This window comes from Pongo abelii, chromosome 8 (genome assembly GCF_028885655.2).
Source record: "Pongo abelii isolate AG06213 chromosome 8, NHGRI_mPonAbe1-v2.0_pri, whole genome shotgun sequence".
In the NCBI taxonomy this organism is placed as follows: domain Eukaryota; kingdom Metazoa; phylum Chordata; class Mammalia; order Primates; family Hominidae; genus Pongo; species Pongo abelii.
Genome location: NC_071993.2, coordinates 68,287,041 through 68,302,595, shown reverse-complemented (window position 1 = coordinate 68,302,595; position 15,555 = coordinate 68,287,041). Strand labels below are relative to the sequence as shown.

Below are 15,555 nucleotides of genomic sequence, written 5' to 3'. Positions count from 1 at the left end.
AAGTAAAAATCTCTGTAAGATGCACATTCCTTGCTCTCTCCATGTCAAAGTTTTTTCATACACATATCATGAGATTGTCAGCCAATCAAGGCATCTGAGGACAGGGGCTAAATTAAGTGGGAATTGAGTGGGAAAGTAAACCCTTGGGAGTTGAAGTAGGCAAAGGAAGGCTTCAGGAGACAAAATGGTCAGTGGGCCTTGAAGAAGGCAGATAGTTCAATAAGATGGAGAGGGAGGGGCAAGGCCATCCAGGTGGCAAAGAGCCTACTGTGTGGGGAAATAATGGGAAGTCAGATTGAGCTGCAGTGGTGAGTCCTCCCCCAACACTTGAATAGGTGTGCTGTGGGGGTGGATGGGAGGCACACTATGAAAAATACATGTGTGTTCATGATAAGCCACATGGGGACAGCCACATGTTGAAATCACATGAAGTTCCTTTTTCTTACAGAAGCCTCTGGAAGGACTCATGTCCTCCATCCCTGCCTACAGCAAGCCTTTGCCAAGGGCCCTCTGCTCTTGGGGTACAGGTGAATCATTCTGAACAGTGTGAGAAGTTCTATACACAAAGTTAGAAGCCCAGCCTGCACACTGAGATTATCTGAGAAACTTGTAAAAAGGATACCAATGGTCAGGGAGTACCTCAGACCAACTCGATCAGATTTCTGGTGATTGGCATGGGGATTGGGATTGTATGGAAATGTTCTCCAGGTGACTTTAATAGCAGCTGGCCAAGGTGAGAATCGCTTTAATGTATGATTGGTATGCACAAAACATTATGTGATTAGTGCTATTCATTCTGATTAGGAGGTGACATTTGGAGTGGGGTCTTGAAAATTGGGAAGGCGTTTACCAAGTAGGCAGTGGGGGTTGGGGAATTTCAGGCAAAAGGGGAACATCATGAACAGAAGCATAAGGATGGGGAAGATTACGGTCTGTGTGGAGACGAAAGCTGCCCACAAGGGAGCGAGGGAGCTGGGAGGGGGTGGTAAGAGATGAGGTGGGAAGGATGGGTTGGGTGAACCTTGAAATAAATGTAGTTGTACTTTGTGGAAGAAAAAAAAAAAACTTTATCATCACAGCTTTGTCCTGATCCAACCTGACCTTCCCCCCAGTTAATCCGAATTACTGAGGTTTGACTCCATGTTCAGTTTCTCTGAGATTTGCTTTGATTTCTCTTAGAAGTGGAGCCGCTGTTTATTCTCCCGGTGGCTCTGTGTACACGCTCTGCCCGTGGAGTTTCCTGGGATGAGCTGTGGGTCCTCTGAGAACTGCTTCCTGTTTCGTCTGGTAACTCCTAAGCCTGCCTTTCTTTCCTACAGTCTGCATTTGTGGAAATCTGCAGTATTTGAAGTTTGGAGGAGATCAATTTTTCATCCTTTCCTTCGTGGGATAAAGAATATTTCAACCACCTCTGGAGACCAAAGAGTTCTGAGAAGTTTTGAAATAGCCTGGGAAATACACCACATGCTTCACACTTCATTTTTCTCCTCTCTCTTTCACTGTTTCACTTAATTAAAATATTGTAATGCAAGAAGGAGAGATGAGGCAAACGTTTAGAGAAGGAAGAGGAAATGGGCTCATGTTTAAACTGACTCTGAGCAAGCATGGCGATGGTAGTTTGAAAGAATTCTGAGCATGTAGGAAGGTAAACTCAAAATGTTCTTCCTGCCTGAGAAGTGATTAAAATACCTGTAAGCTCCAACACTATTGTCGTTAATGAAAACCGCGGCCAGCTTACCCCACACCCAAGCGCTCCCCCCAACCCAAAGAAAAAATTGGAACATTTTTGGGTCCAAGTTTCACAGATGTTAAGCATTTTGTGATATTACTTAGGGGGTTTCCTGAGCTGCATTAAAGCTGAACCACTAGGGTGTTGAAACAGTTGGGCCCCGTAATAAAATATACATGAAAAGGAATTGTGAAACATTGGCTGTTATGTGTTGGTGACAATTAGGTTACTATTTTAAAAAATACATATCCTGGACACATCTATGGGAGCTTTTTAGAGAATTTTGAGTAGCACTAGAGTAAAGGCGGTTGGTAATTTCTCTGGTTGCCTCTGGCAGGTGAACATAATTTAACAATACCCGTCAGATATGACAAATTGTTTTTGAGTTACATTAGGGCCTTAATAAGATCACATCTGTTCATATATCCTCCTTAACCACAGAGCCTGATTTAGAGAGGTTTCATACTGGTATGATATTGTTGTTTAAATATTTAGAGGGGTCTAGACATGTATCATAAAAGAATAGACTCTTGTGTATAAAAACACAGTCCTTTTATTCTCAGTGTTTTTGCTTTCACGGACCTTGCATCATTCTCTCTACTTGAGTGAACCACATGTTGCTTCTAGGAGCCAGAAAACATATTTTATTCCTCATCAGAGTTAGTATTTTAGAGCTGGAACAGGCCTTGGAGACCGACTTATCCAGCTCCCCTCCTCTTTAGGGTAGAAACCTGAGATGGAGACAGAAGGAGGGGACTTGTTTAGGGTTTCTCACCCCATTAGTGGCGGAACCAGAATCAGGACTTAGATCTGCCAATTTGTAGTTCGGTCATCTTTCTATTATGCTAGGTGTTCACTCGGGACCTGAAAATGTGGCCATTGAGGCACTTTGATGTGTCACTGTCCCTTAGAGGCTGCAGTCCTTTCCAGGGGACATTCTTGGCCACTGGGAGGGCCAGGCTCTTTCCTATGTATTCAGATTCAGAGCCCAGATCCTCTATATTCCTAAACTGTCTCCCTGCCTGAAGCCCTTCCTGTGCCAGCGTATTTTCTGTCACTTCCCTGCTGACATGCACAGGCACAGGCAGGTCTCTCTCCCATCTCTGACCACACTGTGCACGTCCCCACCTCTGCTCACACTGTTCCCTTCTCCTGGAATGTGTCCTTTTTGCTATGTCAGTTACTGTCATGTCCAGCATAAGCTCCATCTTATCATGACGTCTCCCAAGCCCACAGAGGTGTGTTAGGTTGAATCATATGAAAATGCTGTTTTATAGGTGGAAAAGGTCAAATATTGTCAATTTTGTAAGATGCAATCTAACTGTAGATTTTTTAATACCCCCATGTTACTCATCTTCTTTTATTCATCATCATCTCTCTCTCTTTCTCTCTCTCTGTGTGTGTGTATAATATAAATTGGGGCAAAATTCACATCATATACGTAAAAAATCAGGGTGAAATTCACATAACATAATTTGTATCTTTTAATTTTTTATTATTAACTATAGTCCTCATGCTGTACTTTAGACCTCTAGACTTAGTCATTCTACATTACAGCAACTTTGTACCCTGTGCCCTATATCTTCCCATTTCTTTTGAAAATAAATTTTAAAAACAATATATTTTGGAATAATTTTAGATTTACAGAAAAGTTGCAAAGATAGTATAGAGCATTCCTGTAATTCACCTAACCTAATTTCAGTTTCTCCTAGTGTTATCGTTTCCTATCACTCTGACACCATTTGTCAAATTTAAGAAAACATTGGAACAATGTTATTGACTAAAACTCCAGACTTTATTTGGATTCCACTGGTTTTTCCATTTCTGTCCTTTTTCTGTTCCAGCAACGAATCCAGGGGCCAGAATACCACACTGCTTTTAGTTATCGTGTCTCCTTAGTTTCTGCTGGACTGTGACAATTCAGCTTTTCTTTGTTTTTTCGTGATGACCTTGACAGTCAAAATACTGGCCAGGTATTTTGTAGAATGTGCCTCAACGTGGGTTTCATATGATGTGTTATTTCATGATTAGTTTGGAGTTACAGATTTTGGGAAAAGTACCACACAGGTATCACATTATCTCAAGGGGGACATGATACCAGCCTGGCTTCTCACTGGAAATGTTAACCTCAACTACTTGGTTAAGGTATTTGTTTGGGAAGTTTCTGCACTGTGAAGTTACTGTGTTCAGCTTCTTTTCCTATTGGCATGTCACCACCAGCTAGATAAACATTTCTTCTCTTGGGAGCAGGAGCAGGCTTGGTACTTTCTGTATCTCCCATCATACCTAATGCCATGCCATGTTTTATATAGTGTAAATGCTCCACAAACATTAGGTAAGAGGTCATTACATAAATAATTCAATTTCAGACTGACAGAGGTGTTTGGCTTAAACAACTGAAACAATACAATTCCAACTCACTGAATTCTCCCTGCAACTAGTTTGGTGGTCTTGGTTCACTGCACTTAAGGGGTAAATCGTAAAACTACTTAAAATTGTTTTCGTTCAAACTACCATGAAGAAAGGATTATCTGCTGTCTTTGCTAAGATCAGAACTTCTAGTTCAGGACTCGGGAAAATCTGAGTGTAAATTAGAAAGACACACTTACACTTTTGTAGCTTCTGCTGCCTTGTAACGTGGGTGTCCCTATTTGCAGAGGCTCTTACAAATATTTGTCAGAGGGTTTGATGATTCTAGAGCTGAGGTATTGTTTAATGAATTCCTAATGGCCCCAAAGAATTACCACTGTGAATAAATTTTATTTCATCATCATAAAGATCATTTTTCAAATACTTACCTGTGCAGATGTTTCAGAGTGCATGGGTAGAGAGTGCTATTTTTAGGGGGGAGCTTATATTTTGACATGGCCCTTATGGAAGACAGAAACAATTAGGACACATCCTAAAGGAAAAGAGGGAAGAAAAAAGAATTTTTATTATATTAGAGTTGAAAACTAAAAGCTTTGGAAGTGAGAGGAGGAGGAAGAGGGAGTTGTTCTTTTATAAATTTCCTTAAACAGAGATCTTAGGGGTAGATCTTGTTGGGGTGATTCCTTTCTACTGTGATGGAGAAGTTGGTATTCTGTGATGATGATTTAACCTTGGTTCTGAAGATATCTATGGAAATTAGAATAGCTGATTTATTATTCCATTTAAAGAGCTTTTTTATTTAATCTTTTTTAATATGGGGAAAAACAGCTCTTCCATAGTATAAATTAGTTCATGCTAGTTTTTCAGTCTGAGAGTCTCATGATAGCTACACTTGCTTCATGCTTTATTATGTAATTTAATTTTTCATATCTTTTATTAGCTGTAAAGTAGGTTTAGAAAAAATAATTAGATTACGAGGTTAAGCCACAGTTAAGATAAAAATGACAGTTCAATAAAAAAAGTTGAATGTAATTCCTGTCTTCTAAAATAAAATACAGCCGCTAAGAGATTTAATTATGGTATTATTCAAATAAATTTTGCCTCTGCATTGAAAACACTCAGGAAAGAATCTCTGAGAAAAACATGTGGTTAACAAGCAAAAAAAATGTGATAACATAAAATTATAATTTATGAAATACGATAGGGACCATATTGAGAGGAAGAAGAAATAACACAATTGAGTAACTACCACTAAAGAGATAACTGGGATTACTTAAGTTACTGTGATGGTGAGACCACTATCTTTGGTCTAACTTTTTGTGTGATAAATTGTGAGTTTTCACCATTTGGGTGATCTTGGAATGCCGTATCCTTTCCTTAAAATGATCTGTAAATGATCAGATATTTTAGGGTCGTAGGGTCCTAAAATTAGACGTAGAGGAAGCTTCAGAATCTAGTCCTTCATTTTATGTAAGAAGAAAGCAAAGTCCCAAGAAGTCAAGTAGCTTTCCCAGGCTGAGTGTGTAGATGGTAGGTTTTCAGAGTCCCAATTGAGTGTCCCCTCTTCTACACCAGATTGCTATTAGGATTGATTTTTAAAAATTAAATCAATTTTTTTAATAAAATAAGAATACCATTTAGAAAGACAAATAGTATTGTTATGCTTAAGGCTTCTAATAAATGAAAAACTAGTAGTGCCATGCCCCACCCTCTGCTAGTCTAAATCCTTTCTGCACAGGCGACCATCTTCAGATTTGTGAGCTATCATTTGCTATTTATCTTCATACTTAAATATTTAAGTAAGAGGCTTTTATTGTTGTTTAGCGAATTTTTTTTTTTTCGAGACAGAGTTTTGCTCTTGTTGCCCAGGCTGGAGTGCAGTGGCATGATCTCAGCTTACTGCAACCTCTGCCTTCCAGGTTCAAGTGATTTTCCTGCCTCAGCCTCCCGAGTAGCTGGGATTACAGGTGCACATCACCACACCCGGCTAATTTTTGTATTTTTACTAGAGATGGGGTTTTACCATGTTGGCCAGGCTGGTCTTGAACTCCTGACCTCAGGTGATCCTCCCGCCTTGGCCTCCCAAAGTGCTGGGATTACAGGTGTAAGCCCCCATGCCTGGCCTGTTTAGTGATTTAAGAAAAAATTTAGACATCTATCAAACTCATTTTTCCTTATATTTCCTCTGTGTAACTGAATTCATTATATATTCTTTTGCCTAATAATTACACTTGGAGTCCAATTATAGAAATTTCTATGTATTAAAAAAACCATTTAGGGCCAGGCCCTGTGCTTCTCATTTCTACAACCTGGGGAGATGGCATGAGATGCTGACCATCATCTAGCTCGAGATGGCACTGTGTTTGCTTCATTATGATTACAGTTCCTTTAAATCACTGTTGTTCAGGCTGGGAGATGCATCCCATTCGTGAATTGTAAAATCAATTTAGTGGGTTGTAACCAACATTATAAAAAATAGGACAGAATAGAAAATACCAGAGTTCAATAATATAATGTTCAGTATAAGACTCTATAAGACTCCTATCTTCTAAAATAGAATACAGCCACTGAGAGATCTAATTATGGCACATAATTAGGATAAATACTAGTTTATGCAACTTTTGTATCAGATATATACATTTATATGTATGTGTATCTATACACATATACAGAATTATACATACATACACATTACATGCAGGTAGATACATATACAGTTGACCCTTAAACAACATGGGTTTGAACTGCATGGATCCACTTATATGTGGATTTTTTTCCAACTCTGCTGCCCCTGAGACAGCAAGACCAAACCCCACTCCTTCCTTTTCCTCCTCAGCTTACTCAATGTAAAGATAATGAGGATGATGTCCTTTACAATGATCCACTTTCACTTAATGAATAGTAAATTTATATTTTCTTCCTCATGATTTCCTTAGTAACACTTTCTTTTCTCTATCTTACTTTATTGCAAGGCTGCAGTATATAATACATATAACATACAAAACGTGTTAACCTACTCTTTATGTTATTAGTAAGGCTTCTGGTCAATAATAGACTATTAGTACTTTTGGGGGAGCCAAAAGTTTTATGTGAATTTTTGGCTGTGGAGGGTTGGTGCCCCTAACTCCCATGTTGTTTAAGGATCAACGGTATACATACATACACACATACAGATATATATTTATACAGATATATGTGTGTATATATTTATACAGATATATTTATACATATATCTGTATATGTTTATGTGTATATATTTATGCATGTGTATATGTATTTATTTTGTGTATTGGGCCTCAGTGTAAAATGTATTTCTTTGAACATATGAAATTATTGGTTTTTTGGTTAAAAAAAAACCAGTCAAATATAGAAACTTTAACCTACTTTTAACCTACTGCGTCTTACTGTGGATCATGGACACATATATTTGGGATAAATTTAAATAATTTCAGTTAACTTACATCAAAATAACTTTGTTTTCTTGGCTGAGTTTCAGTTTTGTCATCTGCAAAATGAGAATAATAATTGTATCTACCTCAAAGAAGGGTTGGGGGGATTCAAAGACTTAGCATGGCCCTTGCCCATAGTAAGCACCAAATAAATGTTGGTGGCTTTTGCTATGGTCCTCACCATCACTGTTATCCTCCACTTCCCACCCCCCAGACCCCTGCAGTGATCTTTGTTTCTCATTTACTCTTAGGACATCCCCTTTCAGACCCATCAACATTATTAAATCCACGGCTCCTCTCCTTAATGGATCACACGTACTGATTTTCACTCACAGAGAGGTAGTACCTTAGTGGAGGCCTTCAAGATTGTGTGCTCAAACCAGTAGTTCCTGAAGTGGGCTGTGCATCCAGAGGCAGGCAAGGCATGGGCTGGCATGGACTTACACATGAGGGGGTTTTTCTCTTTTCAATTATCTTTCAATCCTTTAGTTTAAATCTAGGGGAAAATGACAAGTTTGGTGCTGCACTTTAATATCTTTGTACTGTAATATATATAAACAAAGATTGGGACTGAGGCTCAGAGTAGCTGATAAGGAGTAGTTATTTGGCCTTTAGTAATAATTTTTTGTTTTCGTGGTACTTAGACATATGATTCTGTTTGGTCATTGGCAAATGAGATTGGCTTCTATTATGGGAGTGATATAACGTGTCTTTTTTTTTTTTTTTTTTCTGAGACGGAGTCTCACTCTGTCACCCAGGCTGGAGTGTAGTGGCTGATCTCAGCTCACTGCAAGCTCCGCCTCCCGGGTTCATGCCATTCTCCTGCCTCAGCCTCCCAAGTAGCTGGGACTATAGGTGCCCACCAGCACCCCCGGCTAATTTTTTGTATTTGTAGTAGAGATGGGGTTTCACCGTTTTAGCCAGGATGCTCTTGATCTCCTGACCTCGTGATCCACCCGCCTCGGATCCTAAAGTGCTGGGATTACAGGTGTGAGCCACCGCACCCAGCCAATGTGTCTTTTAAACATCAATTTGTTGAAGTTAAAATATTCAGTAATAGTACATGTGGTATATCTTGGTATGGTGACATCATGAAGGTGTACACTAATGACACAGTTTTGGGTCATGCTGGTTTGTTCCTAAATGAGACCCAGAGATGTTAAGCAACTGAGCTAGGCAGAGTTAGAAACAGCTAGGAGCAAAATCTGTATCTTAGGTATGTTCTGACTTTGTTAGGGTTGACACTCTAGGATCACGTTAAATGAAGCCTGTGTTAAACCAATGAGCTTCTTTTCTTCTGGCCTACTTTTTGTTTAAGGGTTTGTTGCTACTGGGTTTATCTTGGATGAGTTTACTCCTGCAATTCTAAGACCAATTCCAGTCTGAATTGCGTCATGCATAGCTCCTTTTGGCTACCATTGATCTGTGTCCACCTTACTTTTATGATTCTTCTGGTTGTACAGTATTTTTCTTCCTCAGGTTTTGAGTTTTCTTTGCCTGTGGTTTGAGATTGTGTCTGATTCAGATAGGAGAAGAGAGCACCATGCTGTGTATTAATTGTAGTGGCAGATGAGTTGACTTTTTTTTCCTTTTCCTCCATAAGTAAAATGGGTGTTGTTGCAAGTTAGATAATCTGAAGGTACCCTGTTCATTTTTAAAGCCTTACAAAACTGCAATCTCACTTATCCATTCATTCTGCAGATATTTGTTGAACCCTTATATGCCAGGCACTCACTGGACTAGTTGAAAGTGCTGAGAATAAGTAGTACCGAAGGGCAGTGGGGACCTTACTTTTGGGAATCTTATATTCTAATTAGAGGAAACAGGTGATAGATAAACAAATAAATTTAAAAGAGACAATTTCCTATGGTTCTAATAAAACAGAGTGATGGCATAGAAAGTGATTTGGAGGAAGAGGCCTAATTTTGATATGGTGGCCATGAAAGTCCTCTTCAAAAAGCAGGGAGCTGAATGGTGAGGAGGCAGCTGCGAGAAGCTCAGAAGTGTGTGTGGGTGGAGGGGACAGCATGTGCAAAGGCCCCAGGCAAGTGCAAGGAGGAGAAAGGGGGCTGGTGAGCTGGCTGGGAAGGTGGGGAACGGAATACTGACAGAGGTGAGGGAGGCCAGAGCCAGCCTGTGTAGAGGATTGAGCCTAGAAAGGAGTTTGGCTTTGATTCTAAGGGTGATAGGAAACCAGTGAAGCCCAGATGAGTTTTAAGTAACTGGATAATCGAATCTGATTTGTGTTTTTCACAGCCATGCTGGCTGCAGGTTAGAAATTAGTCATGCAAGAATGGAAGTGGGGTAAGGGGGTCCAGTTAGCAAAGTCACTGTGGTGGTTCATGGGATAGATGTGGTGCTATGAACCAGGGAGCAGGCAGTAAAGATGGAAGGAAGTGAAGAGATTCAGGCTGTATTTTTAAGATAGCTCAGCATTTGCTGGTGGATTGACTGTGGGAATGAAGGAGAGGAATCAAAGATGTTTCCCAGAATGGTGAATTATAGCTATGGGAAGGCAAGGTTCCTTTTGCCCTTGATGACATCCTTGTGCTGTCATTGTGCCTGAATTTTATTCTTCTATATATGCACATTCCTGCTTCCAGCCAGCCTTGCCCAGGGAAGAAAAATCCTCCCATGCCTTTGGTTAGCTTGAAGGCTCTCCAGTTCTTCCTTTATCTGACCTGCATTCCTCACGCTGTGCTTAGGTCTAGGTTATACCCGTGAAGAGGTGGTTTTATAGGGGTGTTGTGGGCAGGGCAGATGCTGCTATTAATTCATGCTTCTGTTATGGGAATTCATGGCTTGTAGCCAGGATGCCATGTTGATATTTATGACTGGTTTCTATGAAGAGTTCATGTTCTCAAAAAACGTATTGTATTCTGTTTTCCAAGAAAAAGTTGAAGACAGGCTGAGCAGTGGATATTTTTTCTCTTCTCATTTTCCCAGCATATAATACAAGTTGCATTACAATAAATTCAGTCAGTTCAAATGTTTTTCATCTGAAAAATTGAATACATTCTTTTTTTCGCCTAACTGCACGGGGTGAACTTTTATATTTTTATGGGCTTTGTTGTTTTTACTTGTCACAGTTGCTGGTATTAGTTCACTAGTAAGTAATGACTTTTCTGTATTGAGAAAGAAAGATGACTTATTAGATGTCAGAGGCCATCTGAAACATTTTCAACTCAGCATTTTTAATAGCTGTTCTTTCTTTGATTTGTTTTTCCTTCTTTCTCCCCTTTTCCCTGTTTCCTTCATCCAGCTAGCATGAATTTTTTCTCTCTCTCTCCCCTCTTTCTCTCTCAGTCACTGCCTGTCTGCATATCTTCTGAGTGTTCTTGCTGCAGCCTCACATCCATCCACGGTCCATAGGAGCCATAGATTGTTGCTGGATAACTTTTCCTGCAATTTTATTCTATGGATTTCCTATGGAAAACAGTCTTGTGTATCTATAGGTATGAATCTAATTTTTTAAGGATTAAATTAATAGTGGATGGTGTGCTGGCAAGCTTTTGTTCTTGACCTCATGGAAAAGTTTTTTGTTTGTTTTGTTTTGTTTTTTTAAACTTTTGGCTGCTTTCTACTTTGGGGTTCTTAGGACACCATAAAAATAACTTCTTCTCCTTCCCTTCATCTACTGTCAACATAGATGCAGTCTTTCACTTTACTCTGTTCTTTGCACATCACTTTATTGTGCTCATGGTCTCAGAAAAAATTCTTAGTTAAATGAAACAGTGAAACACCGTTAATGTAGGTATGGTCAGCTTATGTAGTACAAATGGGCTTCATTTGGGGCACTATCTTGTTACCATGTCATTGTGCTTAGCACATAGCAGGTGTTTGGCAAATATTTCTTAGATAAATGAATGTCTGCCTAGATGATGATTAGGAGCTCCATTAGATGGGGTTGGGGGCAAGTTTTTGAACAGTCAACAAGACAGACATTACTCTAACGGCAACATGCATTCTAATGAGGAAAGAGACAAAGGTATAAACAAGACAAGTATCAGATGGTGATGAGTGCTATACTAAGAGTTAAGGTAAGGTGATCTGCTGTGCTGTGACTTGGGAATCAGGGAAAGCTCTGAGAAGATAATGTTTAAGCTGAGATCCGAGTGACAAGAAGGAGCCAGTGAACAGAAGATCAAAGAGCAGCAAGATTCAGGCCAAGAAAGCAAGCAATGCAAAGGTCCTAGGGTGATGCAACCTTGGAGTGTACATGGTGCAACATCGCGGCAGCGGCAGCAAAAGCTAGCCAGGCTGTGCAGTGGGGAGCAGGCAGCTGTGGTGTGCAATGGGGTCAGCGACGTGCCTGGGGCCAGACCAGCTGGGACCTTATACTACAAATAAAATCCATATTCCTCCACTTGCTTTGCAGTGGGAAGCTTTAGAGGGTTTTAAGTGGGGCCATGGCTTACATTTTAAATGTATTGGTCTGGCTGGCATGTGGAGAATGGATTGTAGAGGAGCAAGAGTGGAAACTGTGGTGATATGTACTAGATGTTTCTTTGCTTCTCAGTGGAATATTTTTCTTTAAAGTTTACCAGAACTTTTTAGTTAGGGAGAGTGTAGCTTGTCTTTGTTTACTGATTTTTGTGCTGGGGCAGAGACTTCTGTTTGCTTGCCATATCCATTCTCTTCAACGTTTCATTGACAAAATCCTTGGTTTTTAGTTGGGATAGTGCCACCCTTGTAACTGTTTCCTTGCGACTAGGAGCTAGGTGTAGCCATGCGGCTAAGTCAAAGTATTGCATAGGACTTCCAGAAAGTCTTCTTAAAAGAGAGCGGGTATTCTTTTCTTTTTTGATTCCTCCCAGCCTGCTGCCTGGAACTGGTTGTGATGGCTGGAATGCCAGCATCATATTGGGTCATGAGGACTAGGACTACATGCTAGGAGTGGTAGAGCATAGAGTTAGAAGGACCCTGATGACTTCCTGGAAATCCCCAATATCAGCCTTGGCCTGCCTGCCTTTAGACTTCTTTTATGTACCAGAGAAATAAACTGACTTGCTCCAACCATTGATATTTTAGTGTTTAGTTTTTGTTCTGTGCAGCTGAACATAATCCTAACTGATAAACATGCTCACTTTTTGAGAGCCTTAATGAACAATAATAGTGATGAGGATAGAATTATTGGGTGCTTTCTATGTGTCCATTTCTCCCCTAAGCCCTTTGCCTACATGTTTTCTCTTAATCTGTACAACAGTCATGTGGGCTGGTATCACATGTGGGGCTCCAAGGCACAGAAATGTTCAGTAATTTGCCCATAGCTAGTAAATTGGAGGACCTGGATTCCAACTTTGGTTCAAATGATTCTAAAAACTCTTTTCTTCATCACTGTTGAATTGCCACATTCCTGATGATGACTCTGCAATCACTTTCTCAATCATTTAGGGACTGAGGCCAGAGGGATGATTTAGGAGGCAGATTTGTGTCATGTATTAGTCTTGAACTATAGTGCATTGTGACTTGAACTATATTAATGGGGCTCCAAATTTTAAGTATTGATGGTTTCAATAGGAATTTACATTTCTGTCTTCCTGGGGTCCACAAATCACTAAATTCTCACCTGTGGTGAAGAGACAGCCACAACGGGGAATTGGTTTCAAAGACAGAAAGCAGAAACCAAATTTCCAGGGCTTAGCACAATAGAGGTTTATTTCTCACGTAAAATCCCTCTCCTTTATCCTTCTGCTACCCTCCCAACATCCCTTCCCCATTCCCAGGGGCCTCAGGTTCTCTGCTGGGTGCTTTTCTCTCAGTCAACACTCAGGGGAAGAGGGAGGATTTAGGAAATTGTATGAGAGGTTTGATGGGCCAGGCTTGGAGATGGGATGCAGTGTGTCCCAAACCCATTGGCTGGGACTCAGTCACAGGTCACACCTGCTGCAGGGAGGTTAGAACATCTAGCTATATGTCCAGGAGTTGAAGAAGTGGGTTTTGGAAAGCATGCAGTGATCCCTGTCACATGCGGTTGTTAGGGGTGGGGGCCCTGGCATTGGTCCACCCGTGTTTACATCCCAGCCTGGCTGTTTGTCAGCTGTGTGACCTTGGGCATGTGTCTTAACCACTTTTCCCTCTTTTAAAACAATGCGTGAAATGGGATCATAGTGGAACTGCTTTGAGAATTCACTGAGTTAAGATGGTACGTACGGTACTTAGAACAGTGACTGAGACACACGGTACTTAGAACAGTGACTGAGACACAATAAGTGCTCAATAATTGCCAGCTGTTTTAATTTAAAGTGGACCACTTTACTCTGCATTGTAAAGTTTGTAGGGCAGATTTGCAGACAATTTTCCCTTTTTTTTTTTTTGTTAAGATGGAGTCTCACTCTGTCATCCAGGCTGGAGTGCAGTGGTGTGATCTCAGCTCACTGCAACCTCCGCCTCCTGGGTTCAAGCAATTCTCCTACCTCAGCCTCCCAAGTAGTTGGAATTACAGACATATGTCACGACGCCTGGCTAATTTTTGTATTTTTAGTAGAGATGGGGTTTCACCATGTTGGCCAGGCTGGTCTCAAACTCCTGGCCTCAAGTGATCCACTGTCCTCGGCCTCCCAAAGTGCTGGGATTACAGGCATGAGCCACCACGCCCAGCCAGCAGGGAATTTTCTTATTGAGCCCTGGTGAGGGAGGTGAACCCTAAGAGGGACCTTCTGAGGCCGGTGTCGTAATTGGAGGGAAAGGGTGTGAGGGGGCTGACGGGAATGCTGCTTGGGGGCTTGCTGCCCCCACCTGGGTGTGCTCCCGCCCTCTCGGGAAGGGCCAGCTGGGCTCCCGCCCATTGCCAAGTCTGTTTGAAAAGTCAGAAACTAAGTTCTCACGTCCAGTCTCCTGCCCACTGTGAGGAATGTTGCCCATGAAATTCCTTCCCTGTGAGATCCCTTCTCCATCAAGATCTGGTCTGTTCTTGAAGACCCCACTCAGTGTCATCTCATCCCTCAGCCCCGGCTGGGACCCAGTCAGCGTTGCTCAGTCCCCTCACTGTATGGGGACTAGTAGAGCATTTCTACAGTCTGTCTTGTGCGGCAGTGAGGCAAATGCCAGGCTGGGTCCGCCAAATGGAGGCTTCCTAAGGGCAGGAGCTATGTTGTTACTCCACACCCCTCATGTGTTTGTGGAGTTTAATTATTACTTTTATTATCTACAGCCATGTAGAGTTTTGTGAGTGTAGCCTTTGTAGTAAATCAGTGCTAGATAAATTGGCATGAAGTGTGAAATAAAAACAAGTGGATTCTTTATTTACACTGTTTAATATTCGTGTGGGGATTTTTGCCTTCTTTCAGCTCAGCAGTTGTAAAATTCTGTTTTAATTTCTGCCATTATCATAAACAGCATCCTCTGGTTATTATCTGGGTAGAGGATGCTGCATACGAGGACTCTATTGAATTAAGATTTAACAAATTCCAGGGGTGGGACATAGAACCACTGTTGCTTTGCCAGTATTTTTTTTTTTTTTCGTCAAGAAGTTCACTTGGTGATTTAAATGGGTACATTTACACCTATGGGTTTAGAGTCCTATATATCCACATCTATCTGTTCTTGGTAAACCATAGGAAAGCACTCACCTTTCTCTCTGAGTATTTGTGTGTACACACATCTGTAAAAATGAAATTACCTGCAAAATCACTGAAGATAAAGGTTAGCAAATTCCGTACATGGATACAATCAGTGGTGCTGCACTATGTAGTTAAACAGGAAATGGGGTTTAGTTATTAAGCTTGCGTAGATTGCTTGATATACTGAATATTTCTTGGAGTTCTATTATTTGTATTTTATTCTCAAATATTTTAAGAAGATAAGCTTCTAAATTCACTTTGGGGCTCCGTGTCATCAAATCTCATCACCAGTCACTTAGATCCCTAATTAACTTATACTCTATAGACCCATTTCTTTGCTTCTATTTCTCTCTGCTCTCTCTAATGGTACTGTGAGTTACACTGGAAGGAACAATAAGATTTAAGAGAAGAATTAATTTAGAAAGTTAGGAATAGAAGAGATAAG

The 15,555-nt window shown here is 40.7% G+C and overlaps 1 protein-coding gene and 1 long non-coding RNA gene across 2 annotated transcripts in view; both read left to right on the top strand.

The window, feature by feature from the left end:
• The window catches only part of LOC134761991 (uncharacterized), a 29,613-nt gene extending 24,318 nt beyond the window's left edge, over positions 1 to 5,295 (top strand). Inside the window, exon 2 of the long non-coding RNA XR_010141413.1 lies at positions 449 to 5,295. This is a non-coding gene — a long non-coding RNA (uncharacterized LOC134761991). The remainder of the gene's footprint in view (positions 1 to 448) is intronic.
• LRMDA (leucine rich melanocyte differentiation associated) overlaps positions 1 to 15,555 on the top strand; it is a 1,127,800-nt gene that overhangs the window by 303,893 nt on the left and 808,352 nt on the right. The gene's annotated exons all lie outside the window — the stretch shown is intronic.